Source organism: Mustela erminea, chromosome 7 (assembly GCF_009829155.1).
Source record: "Mustela erminea isolate mMusErm1 chromosome 7, mMusErm1.Pri, whole genome shotgun sequence".
Taxonomy (NCBI): domain Eukaryota; kingdom Metazoa; phylum Chordata; class Mammalia; order Carnivora; family Mustelidae; genus Mustela; species Mustela erminea.
In genome coordinates this window covers 126,088,636-126,112,608 of record NC_045620.1, presented here as the reverse complement: position 1 = coordinate 126,112,608, position 23,973 = coordinate 126,088,636, and the positions used below count along the sequence as shown (strand labels likewise).

General features: G+C 38.7%; 1 protein-coding gene across 3 annotated transcripts in view; it reads right to left on the bottom strand.

Moving 5' to 3' along the window:
- LDAH (lipid droplet associated hydrolase) overlaps positions 1–8,126 on the bottom strand; it is a 107,600-nt gene extending 99,474 nt beyond the window's left edge. The window contains exon 1 of one of the 3 annotated variants that reach the window (XR_004288008.1): positions 8,036–8,126. The gene's annotated coding sequence lies outside the window, so the exon portion shown is untranslated. The other 2 variants (XM_032353204.1, XM_032353205.1) reach the window with 2 other exon arrangements.
- Between the last annotated feature and the right edge of the window lie 15,847 nt (positions 8,127–23,973).

Here is a 23,973-nt window from a genome sequence, read left to right as displayed (position 1 = left end):
ATAGTGTCTCCTAGCTACCAAGGAGTATAAGGCCCCGCCCTTTGGGTACCTTTTGGGTGCCCATTCTGACCAAGGTGATAGGCCAGTTCAGATATCTACTATAGGGTAAATTGTAATTCACTTAGTCACTTATGTGTGACCTAGTAGGACTGTGCAGCTTTCTCTGTGTTACAATCTCATTGGCCACCTGTGCATGGCCAGGCCCAACCACATGGCCTTTACCCTTAAAAGCTAGTCTGTAAGGCAGAGGGTTGTTGCCTCTTTGCAAGAGATGGCCCTGGCCGGTCAGTTTGATTCTTGATGCTTGGAGTGAAATAAAGCTTTGCTTGACCTTTACTTTGTATCAGTCTCGCTCCTTTGACCATGAACCCAACACTGACTACTAAGCATTTTTATCTGGGTGCCTCACAGATGCATCAAACTTTTATAAGTGCCAAAAATAAAAATCATCTTGTTTTAATAATCAACTCTACAGACCCTATATCCTGACTTCTCTGTCACCACACAGAGTACATTATTCACTCAGTCAGGTAACTCAAAAGATTCTTTGACAGACAGATCCTGCTAGAATGCGGGGGGATGGGGGGCAGTGTGGGGAGGGATATCCCTAAGCAAGAAAAAAAGAAGCCAGCAAAAGAATGAAAAGGAACAATTTGAAATACATGAACTAAGAAGATATGTAAAGTCCTGTAAGCCCCGGGGGGATGCTTCATGTAAGTTAGGGGCTGGTAATGAATTTTTAAAAATATGTAAGTGAGCAAGAGAGATAAGGAAATAGCAAGAACTCACATTTTAAGAGAACTTTCTGTAAACCAGGCATTGTGCTGAACACTTTATAAAAGTTGTACCACTTAATCCTGACAACAATCTTAAGAGATGCATACTATTGTTTCCTCCCTGTACCCCAACAAAACAAATGAGAAGAAAACTGACTGAAAGATACTATGGAAATTATGTCACAACTAGTAAACTGGATGGTGGTAGAGCCTGAATTTGAACCCAGAATGACTCCAGAGGTCATGTTCTTTGAGAAATTTTACATAAATCTCTATCTCTATCTATCTATCTATATACAATTTCGTTTGAATGGATAAATGAGATATAATATATGCTGGGATTTTTATAATTAGTCAATTATTTTTTAATCTTTTACATGCCTCATCTCTACTTCTTTTCACTTCCATGCATATCACTTGGAAACTCATGTCATTAACTCACGTTCTTCTATAATTACAAATATACATAAGCATCTATATACATTTTGATAAATATGAGTTGTCAGTGTTTGATAAATAGGAGCATATTATATACACTTCAATGCATTTTGCTCTCATACTTAATAACACACGAAAACCCTGCCAAGTCAAATAGTATAACTCTAATTCATTATTTTTAATGGTTGTATAATATGGATACACTCTAATTCATGTGACCATTTCCCCGCTGACAGGTTCTCAATTAGTTCCCAGTGTACTGGGACAATGTCGCAGTAAGTTAGGGGCTGGTAATGAATTTTACTCTTAAATCTCCCTGTTTTTACATATATCCATATATATCAGTTCTTTTGTTTCTAATGGCCAGATTCCCAAGTGTGGAATTACTTGGTAGAATTTTAATTGGTATTGCCACATTGCTTTCCAAAAAGACTGTAAGAATCACATTTCCTCTAGCAATCTAGGAAGGCATCTTTTCCCTCCGTAATCCTATCATTAATAAGTGGTACCACTATTTTTAAGTATTCGGAGAATAAAATAACTCACTCTTCAGTTTGCATTTCCTTGGCAGCTAGTGCATTTAAACATCTTTTCATGTTTGCTGGGCTTTTGAACTTTTTCTTTAGTGAACTGTCTATTTATATTCTATGCCCATGTTTCAAATGGGTTATTTATCTTTTTCTTATTGGCTTGTAAGAGCAGTTTGTATACCACTGACCCTCAACCCTTTTCTTGGCTCCTGTATTTTACATACAATGTCCTAGATATTTATTTTCATTTTTATTATTCTAGTGTTCACACTTAAGCTTTTAATCCACCTACATAAGTATCTATTGTTTTCTTTCAGAAAGAGAGCTACATGTGCTAATACCATTTAATATGGAAAACATCTTTTCTCCCCCATTGAATTAAAATACATTATTTTTCATCTAATAAATTTTCATACTTATGGGAGCTTTTTGACTACAGAAATAAAAGCACCTTATAGTCAAACTTCAGAAAACCAAAACAAGGAAAAAAATCTTAAAAGCAGATAGAGAAATGACATAGTATCTACAGGGAAACAATAATTTGAATGTCAGATTTCTCATTAGAAATCAGGGAGGCCAGGAAAATGTGGCACAACATTTTTTCAAGTACTTAAGGAAAATAACTGTCAACTCAAATTCTATATCAGTAAAAATGACCCCTCAGAAATGAAGAGGAAATAAAGATAATCCCAAAGGGAGAAAAACTAAAGGAATCGGTCCCTAACAAACCTATTCTTAGGAATTCTCCAAACAGAAAGAAATAAGTGAATAAAGTTTAACTTCAAAAATGGAAGAACAATGGAATGGTTAAAAGCAGTGGTTAATATAAGGGACTATCCTTCTTATGAATTTCTTAAATTATATTTGATGAATGAAGTAAAAGTTATAGCATCATTTGATGTAGTGCTCAATGTATATAGAGGAAATATGACAATTACATATAAAAAGTAGAGAGGGTAAAAGGATCTAAATGTAAGAGTTCTCAATTTCATTTGAGGTGGTAAAATATCAATGCTAGTAGGCCATGTGACATTATTTACATATACTGCTATATCAAGGGCAATCACTAAAAAAACAGTATACTAAGCAATAAACTCAAAAACACTATAAATAAGTCAAATGGAATATTTTTTAGAGGCAAAGAGAAAGAGAGAGCACGAGTGTAAGTGGGGCAGGGAGGGGCAGAGGGAGAGGGGGAGAGAGGATCCCAAACAAGCTCCAGGATCATCATGCAGCCCAACAGAGGAATGGGCAGTGGGGGGTGCCAATCTCACAACCCAGCAATCATGACCTAAGTTGAAATCAAGAGTCAGACATTTAACTGAATGAGTCACCCAGGTGCCCCCAAATGGAATTCTAAAATATATTCAAGTAGGCTACAAGAAGGCAAGAAAAGAGAAACAGAAAGGAAATAAGAGGAAAAAACCAGAAAACAAAAAATAAAATGGCTGAATTAAGCCCTAACAGTAATCTATAATTGCTTTAAATATAAATGGTCTAATTATACAAGTTGAAAGGCAGAGATTGGTATTAAGGATTTAAAAAGAAATATAACCAAGTTACATACTGTCTATAGGAAACTCATTTCAAACATGATGGGGTAGCCTGAAGATAAAAGAATGAAAAAAGATATATTGTGCTAACATTATTTCTTTAAAGCAACACTGGCTATCTTACTGTCAGAAAAAGTGGACTTTACAGCAAAGAAAATAAGTGGATAGGGAGAGACAGGTCATAATGATAAAAGGATCACTCCACCAAAAGACAACTTGTATATGCAACGAACAATAGATATTCAAAATACATAAAGCAAAGACTAATATAACTGAAAAGAAAAAGAGAAAAATGCATAGTTATAGCTGGGAATCTCTCAGCAATGAAAAGAACTACTAGATAGACAATCAACAATGTGTGGAAGAATGGAACAACAGTATCAACCAACAGGATGTTACTGACATGTAACTGGCATCCATCAACAGCAGAACAGGCCTTCTTTCCAAATGCCCATGGAACACTCACCAAGATACACCATATTCTGGGTTATACAACATATGTAAATGTAAAATAATTAAAATCATATAGCTTATGTCTTTAAGATAATAGAAGACAAGACAGATCTCCAAATACTCAGAAAACTAAAGAACATACTTCTACATAATCTATAGGTCAAAGAGGAAGTTTCAAAGGAAATTTTAAGAATAAATAAAACTCAGTGAAAATGAAAATACAACATATAAAAACACGTGAGACGCAACAAAAATCATGTTGAGAGGGAAATCTATAGCACTACATGCTAACATCAGAAATGAGAAAGGTCTCAATGAATAATGAAGAAACTAGAGAAAAAAAGTAAAATAAGCCTAAAGCAAGCAGAGAAGAAAGTGAAAAATATCAGAGCAAAAATCAGTAAAATTGGAAGTAGAGAAAAATGAATTAAAGACCAATAAAAAAATAAAACTTCACCGAGAAAGATAGAGAGAAGCACAAATTACTAATATCAGACATGAAATACAGGTTTACCACTAAAGACTCTAAAGAATACTAGTATGCTGATAAAGACAAAACCAAAGACAGCACACAGAAAACTATATACCAATATCTCTCATATCTATATATTAACAAAATATTAGCAAAAAGAATCCAGCAATGTATAAAAAGTATTATATACCATGATCAAGTGGGACCTATTCCAGGTATGGTTAACATTCAAAAATTAATCAATATAATCCACCATATCAAAATGCTAAAGAAGAAAAAGCATATGATCATATAAATTAACTAAATACATACCATATGACCCAGCAATTACATTCTTGGGCATTTATCCCAGAGAAATAAAAACATATTCACACAAAAACTTTAAAGGTTCATAGCAGTTGTAATTGTAATAGCCTGGAACTGGACACAACCCAAATGTCCTTCAACAAGTGAAATGGTTAAAAATGGTACGATCATACCACAGAATACTACTCAGCAACAAAAAGAAACAAATTATTGACACACTAAACGAATGGATCCCAAAGGAATTATGCAATGTAAGGAAATTTCAAAAAAATTTATATACTATATGGTTAGGTTTACACTACATACACTCTTGAAATAGGCAAAATTGTAGAGTTGGAGAACAGACTAGTATTGCCAGCAGTTAGGGATTGGGGTGGGATGAGATGGTTGGTTATATGGAGCTATATATGTGTATACACACACAAATGAGTGCTTGTGAAATGGGGGAAATCTCAGTAAATTCTGTGGATATATTAATACCAACTTTCTGAGTTTAAAATTGTACTATAGTTATACAAGATGCTACCATTGGGGAAGGTTAGTTGAATAGCAAATGGGGACCTCCTTGTACTTTTTTTTTTGCAACTTCCTGTTAATATATAATTATTTCAAAATAAGAAAATTAAAACTACATATGTATTTATTTAATTGCAACTGCTCTAAGGGGAATTAAAGAGAAAAACTTGGGGGAATCTTACCACAAAACCCATGTAAGCTTCAAAATATACTGCTGAGAATCAACACATAATACAGATGCATGAACAGAATCGTTTTTAGTCTGCTATAACTATTAGATTTGTATCTATTCCATCTTTCTCCAAATAACATATTTGGAGAAGTAATCATTTTCTATGTTGACTTGATGATCATCTCACCAATAGCAACAAAACCACTTTTTTTTTTTTTTTTTTGGTAGTTCTTTTCATTTGTGAAGTACATTCTCATCCTTCTCAATTGACCTTAACAATGCCTGCAAAACAGGCAGGACAACTGTTGTAATATTATTTGTCCAAGATTATAGGGCTTTTAAATGGCAAAATCAATTCTATAGCCTTCTGACTCCTATTCCAGTATTTTCCAGTCACATATCACTCTGAAACTGCAGAATCCAAAGAAAAAAATAGCATAATATCGTAGGGGAAAGTCAGAGAAGGAATAGGCACGATGCACATTATACCAAAATTTGAGCAACAGTTTCTTGCTCTAGCTTGATAAGTGGCCATGAGGCCAGCAATTTTATAATTTTTTTAAAACTTTTATATTTCATTAGATTTTGCTATTTTAATGACTACATACTAACCTCCAGTGAGATTCTTCTCAACCTGTGTAACTGGATAAACTTCTATGGTGAATATAAAGTCCATCACCCTCACTGAGGAAATATCAAAACTGAAGCATGTATGACACGATAAACTTGCAGAATTATCTTTTCCCTTTTCTTGAAAAAGGTAAAAAAAATTTTTTTCATAACTCTTTTGGGAATTTTAAGCCATCAACTATGACTTCAAACTGTATTGTAATCACACACAAAATAATTTTTTTAATGTCTCAGAAAGCAGCTGTCAGCTTCTGGACATCAGTGAAAACCAAGAATTCTACAAATTTGTATGAACTGCTCTATTTATATATTAAATATACTCATTAAAAGTAATATGCTAATTTTCCTTTGAAGTACACTTAAAGTCGATTTCAGAATTAACAATATTCTAAATATTATATTCTAAACATAATAGTACTATAAACGAGAAAGTGCTGAAGAGGATGGGCTTTTTAGGAAAGAAAAAGAAAATCACCTATTACAAAGGTCTAAGTTATTAAAATAAACGCCAACTTTAGAGGCGCACCTACAGTGTTGCTTTGATTGCCCCCCCCTCCCTTATACATACCTATGCTGGGAAGAGGGCCATAAGTCTTTAAGCCTTCTTTACCTTTAGGTGGAAAAATGGAGGGGGAAAAAAAGTCCAAAAGAGACATTCTTATTTATAGTTTTAGAAAGAAGTTTAAAAACAAACTTTCATGAAAAAAGATTCTAGAGATTTTCCTAACTTTTCTGGACTTATTTTTTCTTTTTGTTACACCTGTCACTTTCTCCACAGGGATCTGTTCTTAGAATGAAAGTGGCTAAGAACTACCGGTCCAATGTTAGACGATGAACTGTTCCAGGGTTGGCAGACCAGACACAAGGCAGGTGTCCCGTTACTACTCCTGAGGGAAAAAATGAATTTGTGAATCAAAGAATACATGTCTCATCCTACCTTGTGTGGAAAAATAAAAAAAACTCAAGAGTGAAAGTTTATACAATTAAGGTCCCAGGGTGAAGGGTGATTGTAAAGCATTGTGAGTACCGATACCTGTGCAAAGATCTAGAGAGTTGTGGGTATGGGTGTGTCATTCCGAAACAGTCGGGATTTCACAAGTGCTTATTGCGTGTAAAACACTGTTTCAGTGCTATATGAATTACCTCAGTGAATAAAACAATATTAACAAATGGATATTGATGTATCCCATTTTATAGAGATGAGAAAAACGGAGGCACAGACGCCTTCTGTAAAATACAATGCAGGGCAAGTGGCAGAGGCAACTGGAAGCCTGTGATTTCCCCAACATGCTGCACTCTAAATTCAGGGGAACAAGCTCGGTTCTGACCTTGGTGCCACAGAAAAATACTTAAAAAAAATTATTTTAGAGAGGGCGGAGAACCCGTGAGCAGAAGGAGGGGCAGAGGGAGCAAGAGAATCTCAAGCGGATTCCGCGCTGAGCTCAGAGCTGCACTCCCAGCTGGATCCTACCACCCTGAGATCATGACCTGAGCTGAAATCAAGAGTGGGTGCTCAACCGACTGAGCGACCAAGGCGCTCCAACGCCGCAGAAAGATACTTGAGCATCCAAGGCGGAACAGCAACCATGGGGTCAGAGGCGGCGTGTCAAGTCCAGAGACTGGCCCACGAGTCAATTCTCAAGGGTACCTGGTGTAACAAATTTGGGAGAGGCGTGGGGGAGGAGGCTGATCCTACGAAAATCCTGAGATCCAACCAAAAGAGCCTTTCATGACCCCGCGGATGGGCAAGTGGGGAAACAGATGCACGGAGCGAAGACAGTGACTTGTCCAGGGCTGGTCGGAGGCTAAGCTGGTACCAGAACTCTGTTCTTTGGAGCCCCCGGCCAGACTCTGGCCCCTCCTCGTCACTCCTCCTGGCCAGTTGCCCCGTATCCCAGCCCCTACCTCTCCGAAGGGCTGCTCAGTGAGACGCCCGGCCGGCAGGCTGCACTTAGCAGTATCAATGGCCCGTACGGCGCCCAGAGGAGCGACTGCTGGGACAGCACCAAAGTGGTGGTGAACCCCGAGCGGTCGCAGCACGGTGGTTCACGCCCCTGCGGACGGTCCGGCCCAGGGCAGCACGGGCTCTGCGAGGAGCCACACACAGCAAGGGCTCTGGCTCCCACGCGCCCGCTTGCCAGTCAGCCCTCGCGCAAAGTCGTACCCCCGCACTGCGGGCAATGCCTCACCTGTGCACCTAGAAAGCCGCGGGCTCTACCGCAACGCTCCTGCTCTGACGTCACCGGGAGCGGAAATCCCGCCTACCCTGACGTCACAGCGCCGCGCCGCGCCGCGCCGTGCTGCGCTGAGGGGAGGCGGTCCGTTTAGACGCGCGACGGGTTCAGGGTGGGGAGGTCCTTGAACTTAACGTGGGGCGTGTGTTCCAGGTTCAGCGAGACCGTCGAAAGGGTGTAGCTGTGCTGAGACTTTCTCTTCCCTTTCATCCGAATGTCTTCTCCCTTTTACTTCAGTCTCCGATACACTGCTGCCCTTACGCCTTTCTCCAAGCTCGGTCTTTCCCCCTCCGTTAATGGCTGTATCGCTCCCTGCCCCTTACCCACAGACGCCGGACAGTGCATTCTCAGTGGACCTTCTTCACTAGCAGCAACCCGGCCAGCCGCTGCTACTGCTCGTTTTAGCAAAATGTGGAAAATGTCGATGCCAGAGGTATTTCGAACTTAACGCACCCAACCTCCGTGAAGACAAAGGTCATACTGGGCTTGTGAACTGTGGGCATTCTCGGCACCTGCCACGTAGTAGGTGGTCACTGTTTTTCTGTCCAGAAGTGCAGTCGTGAATGTGACGTCGTTTTGGAGTGAGGCGTAGAAGCAGATGAGTAGAAGCTTAGCCACAGATAAGAAGGAAGCCTTGATCCTTTTGTATTCCAAACCTTAGTGATAAGCACCACCCTCCTACCAGTCCTGGGCATGGACTGGTACCTCTTCTTCATCACCTTTCCATTTTTCAGTTCAGTTTTACTTCCTTAATACAATAGTTAACACGATGAGTTTAGAAAAAGCCTCTCACTGCCTAAGAGGGTTTTTTTTTTTTTTTTTTTGGTGAATTAACTCATTTTTAATCCTCATAGCAGCCCAATGAGGTCAGTATTAACATGTGACCACAGAGTCTGGAAAAACAAATACACAAAATAAATGAATGATTACGTTACAGTGGCATTACGCATTCAAGGTATTCTCTCTCACTAATGCAGCCTTTCAATCCATGCTGGTGCCTTTGTGGTGCACTGCTCAAGTGATTTATGGCTCTGATTTCCTTCAATAAGCCTATGCCAGAAAACATAAGCAAGGGAGTTCAATCATTTTTTTTTTTTAAAACTATCTTTCTAGACTGATGACCACTCTATTATCGCCGTTTTTATTTGAAGGATAAAATAAGGCACAGAGAAATTAACTTGCCCAAAGTCACTTGGCAAAGCTGGATTCTACAACTCTGTATTGTACATCATGCTTGGATGAATTCCCACCACTTCTGCTATTGTTGAAGCTCTTACTCTTCTACTCCTGGGTTACTTGCAGCAGCCTCATTGTTTTCCACATCTTCTCTCCTTGCTGTTTCTGGAATGCCCAATTTCTCTTCCATACAGCGTTCATATTTTTGTGCACACTGTTCTCTTTATTGGGGTTCCTTTCCTTATCCCTCCATTTACCCTGACTAACTCTAACACACGATGCAAGATTCACTTTGGCGTGACAGTCCCTGGTGCCCCCAGGTGGATTGAGGTCCCTCTTTTATAGTCCTGTTTCACCACCTGTGTTCTTCTGTTACGGTGCTTATTTGTCTCCAACATCAGACTGTGAGATTCCAGAGAACAAGTACCCCTTCCTTCTTTTATCTTTGTATTCCTCAGGTCTAGAAAAGAGTGTGAGACATGGTGAGCATTCAATAAGTCTATGTTTAAATGATTCCACTCAAGTAGTAGAGTGTAGCGCCCTGTGAGGGCCATAGGATCTGTTTGGCATGTGTTCCAGGTAAACTGGTATTATAGAGTTTTCATATGAGTATCTTTTCTTCCACACTGTTTTTAGGTCTAATTAAGACAGAGATTGCCCTGAAAATTATGCTGTATACAATCCTTGAGTAAAGAGTGTTAATGTTCTTATGCATGTATTAATTTATTTGAAGAGCTGCATATTTTGAAATCAAATCATTTTTTTCCTAGAATTATCCTCAATCAATGCTTCTGAAACCTTAATGTGCATAAGATTCATCCAGAGAGTTTGTTAAAACAGATTCAGGGTGGGGATTTAGTAGTTCTTGAGTGGGACTTAGAATTTGCATTTCAAACTCAGAGATAATGCTGCTACTATTGCTATTCTTCAGGTCACACTTCTCCTGGCTGGACACCATATGATGGGCATAGAGACAATGTTTCGTGGGAGGGTGATGGTCTTGACTTATAGTCATTTTTACCTAAGACTATGTATAAGTGTCATCACTTCTAGCATTCACAACAGAAGTTTCATGAAATATTTTTTTGAATATATAGCTGCTATGTGCTAGGTATTGTTTCAGATGCTAGAGACAAAACGGAAGGATCTTTGCCTTCTCGAAGGACAACAAACAAAAAATGAGAAAGTAGGAAATAAAGTAATAAAAGAAAATTAAATGGTGGGGCGCCTGGATGGGTCAGTTGGCTAAGCCTCCAACTCTTGATTTCAGTTCAGATCCTGATCTTGGGGTTGTGAGTTCAAGCCCTGTGTTGGGCTCTGCACTTAGTGGGGAGTCTGCTTGAGATTCTCTCTCTCCCTCTCCCTCTACCCTCCCCCTGCCCCCTCTCATGCACACACACACTCTCTAAAATACATAAATCAATGTTTGAGTATATATAAATAAATCTTTACATAAATAAGTCTTTAAAAATTTAAAAAATGGTAATGTGAAAGAGAGTGGCTCAGTTAGGTTAGGCAGTCAGGGAGGAGCTGGCTTCACATTTCACAGATGAAAGAATGTCCACGAAAAGATGCTGTGCAAGGTTTTCCGATTACTTAACCTCATGAGTGGGTGGCAAGGAATAACTTATGGAAAGAAAGCTTAGCTTAGGCTGAATAGGCTAAGTATAGAGCTCCAAGGAACGTAAATTACTAGAAGGAGAGACTTTTGTCAATTAGCACTTACTGAACATTTACTATATGCTGGGTTTTGTGCCAAATGCTATATAATTTCAAGACAGAGTTCAGGATGATGATCTCAGATAAATGGTCTCCTCTTAGCCCTATCCATTTTAATTTATGTTTGAGTAGCATAGAGAGAAAGATTATAGGGGAAAGCATAAAGAAGTAATTTCTCCCACATAATCTGTGAGAGATTTGGGGATCCCAAGGCCATACTCCTCAGGAACTACTGAGGCAGTGTATAGTACCAAGAAAATATGTCTCTTGTTGAGCTCAGAGAGGCCTCTGCACAGTGTCCCATGGATATGAAGTGATTTCAGAGGACTGTCAACCACATGCAGCCCTTACAAAGAGGGAGCTGTAGTAGAGGTAGTGCCAGAGCCTCTTGGCACTTAATGGGCAGTGCCAGTGATGAGAAGGAGAGTAAAAATGATTGCTTTTTTGATATGACCCAGATCAGCTATGTAGGGACCCTTGAAGATAACTCCTAGTAACTGCCACAGTTGTTGAGGACCCTTTCATGGAGGTAAGAGAGTAGAGACACTTTGTGGGGAGGACCCACAATAGTAATGAGAATGAAACAGAGAAAAGTATGGCACTTAGATATTTATGACAGGAAAGAACTCTTCTGGTGGATGTTAGAAAACTGTTAGAAGGACTCGTACTTACTAGTAAAATATGTTCTCCTCTTCTTCATTTTTCCATTGCACAGGAAGTTGAAACTCTTTGTTGACACCCCCCCACACTTTGAACTAGAATATGGAGATTGAAGATTATATAAAAAGAAACAAGAGGAAGAAAAAGAGAAAAGAAATAGAAGAAAATAAACATTTTTTTCTAACTGTAGAAGACAACTAAAATTTATTCCAATATATGTTCTAGAAATAGAATCACTAGTCATAAATATCAGTTAACTTTTGAATTGTGGTTTCCCACTGACTCTAATAGTGAATTTTTGACTTTGTAAATTTTTTAGTATATGTAATTCTGAAAGTTTGTGAACATATGATTGTTTCATGCAGCCTCCCTAAGATAGTTCTGGTGCACCCTGAGACCCACATTAATAACTTTTTCAAACACCTTAGATCAAGAAAACTGATCCATATAATGATTTATTTTAAGCACAAGTTAAAAACAAATAGCTAAACCATTGACAAAGCCATATTTAACTCCTATATTATAGCTATCCTATCTCAGTTGACATTTCATTATGCAGAGATGTAAAGAGATAGATGGTCCTAAGAGCCAGAATACTTGAGCTGTGAGACTTGGAAATTCTTGCTAAAGGACTGTTCACTGATAACATGGCCTTCAAAGATGCACTGGGCTTACAAAAAGAATGAATTTTTAAAAATCTGGCACACATCAACATTTAGATGTTTGGGCCAGCAACAATATATAAATTATATATATATATATATATATAACATTAAAAGTGTCTTTATGATGTGGTTTCATTGAGGGGAATTAAAGGATCATAGTGATGGATTACAACAAAACATTTGAAGTTGCAGTTATGTTATATATGGTGAATGACCCTGAAAGTCTTAAAAATAAAAGTCTTAAAAAATATATAACATAGGGGCGCCTGGGTGGCACAGTGGATTGAGCTGCTGCCTTGGCTCAGGTCATGATCTCAGGGTCCTGGGATCGAGTCCTGCATCGGGCTCTCTGCTCAGCAGGGAGCCTGCTTCCCTCTCTCTCTTTCTCTGCCTGCCTCTCTGACTACTTGTGATCTCTCTCTCTCAAATAAATAAAATCTTAAAAAATATATATATATTATATAATATACATACAATATATGTATTTATATAATATATATATAAAGATGTATCATAAAGACACTTTTAATGTCAGGACTGGTGAAAATAAGAAAATATGAGACATGTAGTTCAACTATCTCTAAAATTAAAGACAAAATAGAGTTTGGGACTAGCTACACATGAATAGTCCTTTAGAGTACTGTAAGTTTCCATTTTATTGGATTCCTCAGAAACTAATGGCTCCATTCAGTAAGTTTTTGTGAGCTAATCATATTGTTACTTTTACAAATTATTCCTTCTTTTTAAATTTTTTAATGGAAACTCTTTAGTAAAATAAGAATGGAAATTTTTGTCCATCAAAATGTCTTCCCATATCACCCATCTATCAAACTGTAGTGGACTGAAAAATGGCTCTTCAGAGATGTCCATGTCCTAATCTCTGGAACGGGTGAACATGCTACCTTACATGATAGAAAGGAATTTGTAGATGTGATTAAGATGTGTTAAGGATCTCAAGGTAGGGAGATTATCCTGGATTATCCAGGTGGACCTAATGTAATCCCAAGGGGCCATAGGAGAGGGGTTTGGAGGGGGTCAGAATCAGAGAGGAGGATGCAAAGGTGGAAACAACACTCCAAATCAGAGAGACAGGTCAGAAGGTGCTATGCTGCTGACTTGAAGATGCAGGAAGAGGCCAAAACCCAAGGAATGCAGGCAACCAACTGCTGGACAAACCAAGGAGCTAGGTGCTTTCCTACATCTTTCAGAAGGAACACAAGCCTTCCACCATCTTGATTTTGGCCAGTGAAATTGACTTTGAAGTTCTGACCTCCAGAACTGTACGATGGTAAATTTGTATTGTTCTAAGTCACGAATTTGTGGTAATTTGTGGCAGCAGCAATAGTAAAGGAATATACCAACTAAATAAAGGCTTAGATCATTTCTGTTTTGTAAACAAGGAAATAATATTAGCCAGGTAGATTTCAAGCTTCAGAGTGTCAGCTTCTGCCAAAATACTATCCCTTCTCTTACTTCCACCAAACATTTCTCCTTCATTGCATCTTTGTCCTGCTGTTGGCTGAATATTCCCGTTTGATGTGACTTTTGACAAGTTTCCAGTCTCCACAGAGAGAAAGCCAACTGACTCAGCTGATACATGTTTTTCTCTAATATTTAGTTTTCTTTGGGCTTAGCCATATGTGTTAGTTTTTTAAAGTTTATAGCTTAAAAAGGCAGTATGTTGTGACCTTAAAAATTGCAAAACCATTTTATACTCAACCCAAACTGACCAAACTCACATATTTAATAGATTTAATGATGCCCAGGCCTACAGTTCAGCTCTCTGAATTATCTGTCAAAGATACTGCCCACTATGAACCTGGGTACCACACAACAGAAGAACTAAAATGTCTACTATTCTCTTGCTCTGTATTAGGGTTTCTTTGTTAAATCTTGCCTTCTTGGATTTAGATACCTTTAAAAGAGTCTTGTGCTTGCACTTTCTTTTCATAGTCTAGTTCCTGAGAAACAAAATGTAATCACATTGTTAGCTTAGAGTTCAAATCCATTCTTAGATTCCATTTTAATTCATGATTTCCTTTAGAAATTTTGAGTGAAATGGACAAAGTCAAACAAAAAATTAAAAGAAATGTTGAAATTCCAATATTATTAGAGCATCTCAACTTTTAGTTCTGGAATTACTCATTTTTGTAACATTTCAGAAACATCAGGGAATTGTATTCATTTTCCCTTTCTGGGGGACTTTCCCCCCACAAGGTAAAACAGAGATATCAACCCCAAAGAGCATCTATGGGTATTGAATGGATGCATGGACTTCTGAATGCTCATATCTGGTCCTCTCCCTGCCTGTGTTTGGGGAAATTCCCCATAGATGAGTCCAACAAGATCTTAAAAATTGTCCTAGGCCTTGTTAGAGGTAACTTCTTCTAGCCAAGGAATGAGATGATTCCACATAAAACTATACTGATATTGTAAATGAGCTCATTATCAAACACCACATTGAATAGCCTGCTCTCAAGTCTGAAGAAGGGGAATTTAGTGAATGATAAATTGGGTAAGGAGAACTTTTGACTGAAGGGTATTCTTGAGTTCTGTCTTGAAAGATAGTTGGTATTTTCATAAAGGAAAAAAGAAAATGGCATTCTAGATGAGGAGATAATTTAACAAAATTAGTTGGTCTGGAATGGCATGATCCAGTGGAGAAGAGTTGACTCAGTCTCAACTCTGCACAATCAGAACAAATAACCCTTTTTACCTTAAAGGCACACATTTTTTTACTGAAAAATTGCCCTGAGCTCCTTCATGTATATTTTAAAATCCTCTTGCAAACCTGTGTACTCTTAGATATCCCAGGCCCTCTGTTTAGAATGCTATTACCTTCCCTGGTAACCCTATCCCAAATAGACCAGAAAGGTCTTACATATCTTCCAACACACAAATAATACTGCTCTCATATTCCCAGGCAGAATCAGACTCTTGGGCTTTTGAGATACCTTGAACATATCTAGAATCCAGCACTCACTACATCTACATTATGTTCACATTACTGTAGTTTGTTTATTTGCTTTATTTTTTTGCTGGGAAATTTAAAAGTGAATTCCTGAAATCATATTATTTTAACCTCATATATTTTAGTATGAGTCTCTAATACATAAGGACTTTTTTTGGAGATAGGGACTTTTAAGAATAGAACGACAGCAGCATTATCACACCTCATAAAATTAACAATAACTCTGTAATATCTTTTTACTACCTAGTCTTTATTAAATTTCTCCAATTTCTCTGAAATGGATTTAGCTGACTACATCCTCAAGGTTCCAATCTGGGGCTTCTAGGACAACAATAAAGATTTATGTTTTACCACTGGAGTATTGTAATATTGCCACTTAAACTGATTGCAGAAACTCTGTTTTAGACAGCACAGCAAGGACAAAAATTAAGATACAAAATAGAATGGAGAATAAAATTTCAGCCCTGAGGACTCATGACTTTGGCTTTATTACATAGTGTACTTTTCTGAGGGAAATACAAATCAAAACCACGATGAGATACCACTTCACACCAGTCAGAATGGCTAAAATTAACAAGTCAGGAAACAACCCATGTTGGGGAGGATGTGGAGAAAAGGGAAACCTCTTACACTGCTGGGAATGTAAGCTGGTACAGCCACCCTGGAAAATGGTATGGAAGTCCCTCAAAAAGGTAAAAATAGAAATACCCTATGACACAGTAGTTGCACTGCTACTCAAAGGATACAAATATAGTGATCCGGAAGGGGCATCTGCACCCCAATGTTTATAGCAGCAATGTCCACAACCATGGAAAGAGCCCAGATGTCCATTGACAGATAAATGGATAAAGAATAAAGAATATGTTTTATATATATATATATATATATATATATATATATATATATATATATATATATATATATATTTGCAACGATGGTTGCAACTAGATGTTTGGAACTAGAGGGTATTATGCTAAGGGAAATAAGTCAATCAGAGAAAGACAATTATCACATGATTTCACTCATATGTGGAATTTAAGAAACAAAACAGAAGATCATAGGAGAAGGGAGGGAAAAATAAAAAAGACAAAATCAGAGAGAGAGGCAAACCGTGAAAGACTCTTAACAATAGGAAGCAAACTGAGAATTGTTGGATTGGAGATGGATTCGCGGATGGGATCACTGAAGGATGGGCATTAAGGAGGGCATGTGATGTGATGAGCACTGAGTGTTATATACAACTGATGAATCGCTGACTTCTACCTCTGAAACTAATAATACATTATATGCTAATTCATTTAATTTAAATAAAATAAATTTTTAAAAGAGAAGATATTAGTTGAAAAAAATTAAGGCATTCTTTTTTAAATTAAATTATACTTAATTTTTTTTCAGTGTTCCAAAATTCATTGTTAATGTATTCTTCTGAGTCAGTTCATAGCCCTCCCGGAGAGAAATCCATCTTGTTCATTGGTGACATGAACAGGACATGTGAAGAACATTTAGGTGGAAGAGCCTCTGAGGGACTGTTTAAGAACTGGACTCTTTATGATCTCCTTCTTGAGGGATATGGACCACAGACTCATGGTCAAACCAAATGAAAAATAATAATAATGATAATAGTAATAGTAATAAAAGCTGGAATATAATTTCCACGCCCAATGTTTCTTTCCAAAAAGTGAGGATCTAAATAAAGGTAACATTCCTGGCCCCTCTCAATCTTTCCTCACTCTGCCCCAGGAAAGTGGAATGAATTGTCTGATATGTAAGTTTTGGGAGAATAAACTGTGCATCCTTGACTCGTCTCTGGTTTCCCCCTGGAGCTAGCTTTGCACAGGGTATAGGAGGTCTTTGCTTCTCCATGAGATAATCTGGGCAGGTCTCCACCCTAGTAGAACACTGTTTGGGTAAATCTGATTCTGGGGTTCACTCTACAGTCCCTTTCGACTCACATGCCAGCTGTGGACCCTAATATAAACTTTATTGGAAATCCAGATGATGTTTCGGTCGCCATATATTCTATTTCTAGTCTTCTCGGTGTTTTTAGAACACTGATGTGATGGAGGGTACTATTTTGGGAGTATTATAAAGGATAAAAACAATCATAAAATATTATGTCTATATGCTGCTATATTCCACTAACTAATATTTTATGTAGGATTTTATATTGATATCCCTAAGGGGGATGATTCGATTGGTTAAGCATCTGCTTTGGCTCAAGTCATGACCCCGGGGTCCTGGGATTGAGCCCTGAGGGTGTCCTGCTGCTGTGCCCTGCATTGGGCAGTGGGGACTCTGCTTCTGCTCAGTGGGGACTCTGCTTCTCCCTCTCCCTCTGTCCCTCTTCCATCCCACCTCACTTGGACTTTCTCTTTCTCAAATCAATAATACTTAAAAAAATTCCTCTAAATAGGAAAAAGAAAACATTTAAATTTTTTCTTGAAACCATCCTCAAGAAATCAGGTAATGTTTAAAGATTCTAAAATATGCATCTCATTTTGAAATCACGGATTGAGTTGTACTTTTACTGCTGAGTACTTATATAATTTTATAATTATTTTAATATTATATCTTATGGAGCACTTTTTTGTCATAAAGCAAAAGCATAAGGTGCCAAAATATGTGAAAATATTAATTTGGTTCAAAACGTCCTGCTCTGTATTGTCATTATTGTACAGGACAAAGCTGGCGTAAGTGAAAATTTGGTTAAATGTCTAATTTTGTTCTTATAAACCCCAGTTCTTGATATGTTAGCACAAATCTGAGTTCTAGTATGTTAATCTCTGAGTAATCAAATATGCCTAGGAAAAAATAATCTGTGGGGAACAGCATCTACAGACCATATGATTTGCATTATTAGTACTTTCCATGTAATAATTCTACACATTGTTATCATTAGCAACACTATTTCAATCACGAATATCACCAAGAGGAATCATTTCTGAATTGTCTCTATTAGGCCATGATCAAGAGGAAAAAATACAAGACTGAGTTTTCCTTTAGTGCTGTATCTGACATTTTTAAATAGACTCGTTTTCTGTGGTTTCATGTAACCTATTACATTTGTCACTGGATGGCATGGAGGCCTGTCTCTCATTAGCACTTCCGCTAGCACTTGAGAAAAATATCCCGAAAGAAAAAAGATTCAATTTGCCTCCCCTGGATTTGGAGGCATTTGATTTTTTTTTGAGAATTTCGGTAAATATCATCTCTAATTTTAGTTGAATACCCCTCACCATATGATATTACAAGATATAACTAACATACTATCCGCCTAGAAATATGTTTCTCTTTGATCCTAAAAATGGCTTTTGATTAAAAAATTGGCTCTCCATTATGTTAAGAGTGACATAGAATTTAAGTGGTGGTGGGGGAGGCTGATCTGTAAAAGGCAGAACAAAGGAATAGATCAGAATTAGATCTGTGACTTTTTATCCACCTCTTAATTTCCCCCTCCTTTACGTTTATCTGAATCCCAAGATTTCCCTGTAAACTTCCGTAAATTGGGAATTTACATTTTTCAAATGTTGCGCATTTGAAATATGCTTGTGGTATGCCGTCGTTAGTTAGGCTTTCTTTTATATTCACCGACTCTAATTGGGACGAATGCATCCACATTATAGCAATTACCAAAATTATAATATTGGTCTGTTTTCATATGTATGTCCCCCACTCTGTTACTTTTCAGGAGGAGAGACAGGGTTACTGTGTTGTGTTCTAATATAGCAAGACTATTGTGCTGAGTTCTGCCAGGACATGACTTTTGAATTGGTCTTGGGGGTGAGAATGGGTCCTTCCCAAAAGGTCATTCTATCATCCAGAGGACAGACAAAGTCTTCAGATAAAACCAGAGGAATTGTAAAGAGGAACCAGCTGACAAATAACTAACTGGGCCTTTCTCATCCTCTCTGAGCCTGAACTGTGAGGAGTCTGGGTTTCCAGAAGGACACTTACAGGTGACGAGACTGATGGGGGCCCAGATTGAGTTGGGACCGTTGTGCATCACAGAGTAAAACTGAGTAAGCCGTAGCTTGTAAGTTGGTTCGCTCTAGATGCATGCTGCTCTGTATTTACATTTTAAATGTTTCAGCCCTATCTAAGCATTATTCGGGAGTGCCAAGGCAAGCGCCTGTTTCTGTCCTGAGCCTGAGTGTTGGCAGAGTCTTTCTAAGTTAGCATGATGGTAGCCACGAATTGGCCAGGGTCCATGGAGTAAGGGAGAACTCAGGAAGAAAGAGTGAGAACAGTATATCAAGGGGCCAGCCACCCCTCCCACAAAGAGCACTTGCTTCTAATACAAGGCTGTCCATTAAGGAATACTGAACTTCCCTTCAATTATGAACACATCATAACAGAAGGACACATGGAGGTTATTTCGTCCAACCTTCTTATGTTACAGATGGGGAACTGAGATCCACAGAGGCTACGTGAACTTGCCCATGCTCGTGGCAGAGCCAGCTCAATGTCCTTCCACTCTGCAATATTGGTATCAGTTCCCTGGAGAAATCAATTGTCAAGGAGTAAAAATAAATGTTAAAAATCACAGGTTTACATATTTTTGGAGAGAAGAAATCCACTTTTTTTTTTTAAAAACCAAATTTGCAAGAGCAAACTATGAGCCATAGCATAAATAGTAAAGTTTGGGAGAATGGCAATTTTAAAAAATTAAAAAAAATTTTACATTTTTTAATAAACATGTAACATATTATTAGCCCCAAGGGTACAGGTCTGTGAATCGCCATGTTTACACACTTCACAGCACTCACCACAGCACATACCCTCCCCAATGTCCATAACCCCACCACCCTCTCCCTATCCCCCTCCCCCTGGCCACCCTCAGTTTGTTTTGTGACATTAAGAGTATCTGATGGTTTGTCCTCCCTCCTGAGCCCATCTTGTTTCATTTATCTTTTCCTACCCCCCAAACCCCCACACTGCATCTCCCACTTCCTCATCTCAGGGAGATCATATGATAGTTGTTTTTCTCTGATTGACTAATTTCGCTAAGCGTAATACCCTTTAGTTCATCCACGTCGTCGCAAATGGCAAGATTTCATTTGTTTTGATGGCTGCATAGTGTTCCATTGTATATATATATATACCACATCTTCTTTATCTGAGAATGGCAATTTTAACAACTTCTTCATCTGTTTTTCCAAGTTGCTGTGAATGAGATTCCAACAGGTAAGTCCCTCCCACTCCCTAATTCCATCTACAAAGCAGTTTCTTCTGAAGGAAAAAGTAGCTGTATTTTCACTGTAATCTTTTTCTTTGATGTTCTACTGTAATTGTAACTAAGACTTTGTTGGGAAAATACCTTTATTACAGTAGGATCTCCATTCGGAGGCAGGTGACATTTCCATATCTGATCCCACCTGCTGACAGATGAACGCTAGTTATTTTTCTAAATTTTTTTATTATGTTATGTTACTCACCATATAGTACATCATTATTTTTTGATGTAGTGTTCCACGATTCATTGTTTGCGTATAACACCCAGTGCTCCATGCAATCTGTGCTCTCGTTAATACCCATCACCGGGTTAACCCAACCCCCACCTCACTCCCCTATAAAACCCTCAATTTGTTTCCTGGAGTCCACAGTCTCTCATGGTTCATCTTCCCCTCTGAATGCTTGTTTCTATTAGTGTTGACTGCACTGAAAGGCCTGGTGCTTTATAGTCAGTGCTGATATTTTCCCTCATTCTTCACAAGCGTTTTCTCAGTTCAACATGAGAATTGAACTGGATGTTCACTCATTCAATATAATTTCTGACCTCTCTTGACTTGGAAAATTATGTTCATTTCCAAAGTGATTTTTTTTCCTTACTCGTTTTATTAGATATTTTATGCATCACACTTCCTTTACTCAAAGTAGCTAACAAAATAAAATTTGAAAATGTTAATGTCATGGAGTGAGTGATGTGAATGAATAAATAGCACTTTGAAGGAGAACATTGGGTCCAGGTGTAGCTGTGGTCGGAGTCTGCTAAGTGGCTGCTCACCTCGACTGGGTCATTGGTACCTCATACATACTCCATGCTTTCAAAATGAGCATGCCTGTGGTATGATGCTGCTGAAATAAACTAATTTAGATTTGTCCCCAGTGTGTCCTTCTGGCCCTTCTCCCACCTGGTTGGGTGAGCATTCCAGGGTAGGAAAGCAGGGTAGGAAAGACACAGCAGAAAAAAGAAAGAAGGCCATAGTTGTTTTTGTGTTTCAAGACTCTGTCTCAGAGGAAGGGGAAGGCACTCCCCTACAGTATTTGGCCTGTAGACTGGAAGGTTAAGTGGTAAGAGAAAGCTTGGAGACATTCCTTAGGCTAGGGGCATTGAAAGAGAAAGGGAGAAGATATGATTAACCAGGGAAGAATGTGGGGAACGTAGAATGGACCATGCGAGAGGAGGAGAGATGGCATCTGGAGACCGTTCAGTGTTCCCTTGAGCAAGCAGCCAAGGTATTCGCTATGCATGAGCCATAAAGGAGTTAAGCCAGTGCTCACGGGATGTCTAGTCTCCTTGTGAGTATCCTCTGGGTTGAGGAGCTATGCCATTTGCTCTTGGGGCTGGCTTCTCAAAGAGAAACTCCCTTGCAGCCGTCAACATACTACCAATGGCCCCTAGAGTAGTTCTGACATTCTTTCCAGAGCTTTTGATCGGGCTCTACTCAATCACACTTTGTGGAACTCTCTCTTTCTTGATGTCCTAGGACAATCTACGATCCCTCTGAAGGAAGGCAGGAGTCCTAGTCAGGAAGTCTTGCGGTGAGAGCAAAATTCGTGTGACCTTGGGTTTAGGTTTTTAAATATTTTCTGGTATATAACATTAAGAGTTATCCCCCCCCTTTTTTTTTCCTTTCAAAGAGGAAAAATTGTTTCGGCTAAACAAGTTGAGGGATGGGGCCAGAATAAGGCATAGCACTTGAGAGTTAAGAGAATGATAGAAAGGACTTCTTGAAGCAATACATTCTACTGTGTGATTCTCGCAGGATGGGAAGTGATGCTCTGTGTCAAGATGTCCACACCTTGCTGGGACGTTTGAGAACTACAGCTGGAGCAGCACTGTGTGTTCTCACTGCCCCATTTCCACAGGTCAGGGGCAAGTGGAAGTACGAAGTAATCCTCCTATCCATTTTCGTCTCTGGACACTGGTTGTTAGTGTCAAAACCTTGAAACACGTATGCCTTTTTTCAGGGCTGTAACTTGCCCTCCTCTCACAGTTCCTGGGGTTCTGAGAGAGATACCTGCCACTTGGGTCATTCTATGTATGGTGTTAAAGGGATTGTTCAAACCTCTTCTGTCATCTAATGACTGTTACACCCCAGAGTTGTAATTTCAGTGCCAATCATGATAAATCTTGGCAGCAGAGAGCATGTACTTTTGTCATTTCCTATGAAGTCATATACAAAAGTCAAGATCTTTCTTGGGCCCAGAAGAAAATTGCTGTTTTAGACAAATTATGGGCTACAAGATTTGATGTGTGTGATGGTTAATTTAATATGTCAATTTGACTGGTCCATGGTGCCAAGATATTTGGTCAAACGTTATTCTGGATATTTCTGAGAAGTTTTTTGGAGGAGATTAACATTTAAATTGGTAGACTTTGGTTACCCCTCGTAATGCAGGTGGGCCTCATCTAAGCAGATGAAGGCCTTTGTAGAAGAAAGATTGACTGCCCCCTTCTCCCAAGCAAAACAGAATTATGCCACAAGATTGCCTTTGGACTAAAGTTGCAACTCTTGCTTGGATCACCAGCCTCTGGCCCATCCTACAGATTTAGGACTTCCCAACCTTCCACAGTCATTTAAGATAATTCCTTGAATTCTCAATCTTCCTTGGTCTCCCTCTTTCCCTAAGTTTTTGTCTCTCCTTCTCTGTCTCTGTCTATATAGGCTGTGTGAATCTATTTATAGTGTCAGTTCCATTTTTCTGGAGAACCCTGATTAATATAACGTGATCCATTTTTCTACTTATCTTATTGTTACATAACAAACAACCCTAAAACTTAGTGGCAGAGCTGGGCCAGCTCAGTGATGTGCTAGAGTGAAGATCCACTTTTTTTTTTTAAAGATTTTGTTCTTTTTAAAGCCATCTCTACACCCAACATGGGACTCGTACTCATACCCAGAGATCAAGAGTTGCACGTGCCACTGACTCAGCTAGCAAGGCATCCCAGACCCTCTTTGAAGACGACGCCACATATAGCTAGCAAATTGCTGCCTGCTGCTGTCTGGGGCTTAGCCAGAGCTGTTGGCCAGCAGCCCTGTTGCCTCCCATGGGGACCACAGGCTACATGGACTTGTTCACAGCGTGGTGACTATATTCCAACAGCAAACAACCTAAAAGAGAGGACCAGGCAGCTGTACCATCCTTTGTGACCTCCCCCAGGAACTCACATAGCATCGCCTCTGCTGTAATCACCAGCCCACCAACTCAAGGGGGTGGAACTCAAGGACTGCCAGATAAAATACAGGGTGCTTAGTTATATTTGGATTTCAGATAAATAACAATATTTTTTAGCCTTAACTGTGTCACATGCAAATTGGGAGCCATGCATAGAGTCAACGATTATTTGGGTTTTTTGCATTTTTCCCTTGTTACATCTGGCAATCTTCTTACAGACCTGTATTGATGCAAGAAGAGTCAAAGGCACATAGTAAGGAGATCAAGTGAAATGACAGTATTGTGATGCCCAGAGTTGGAAA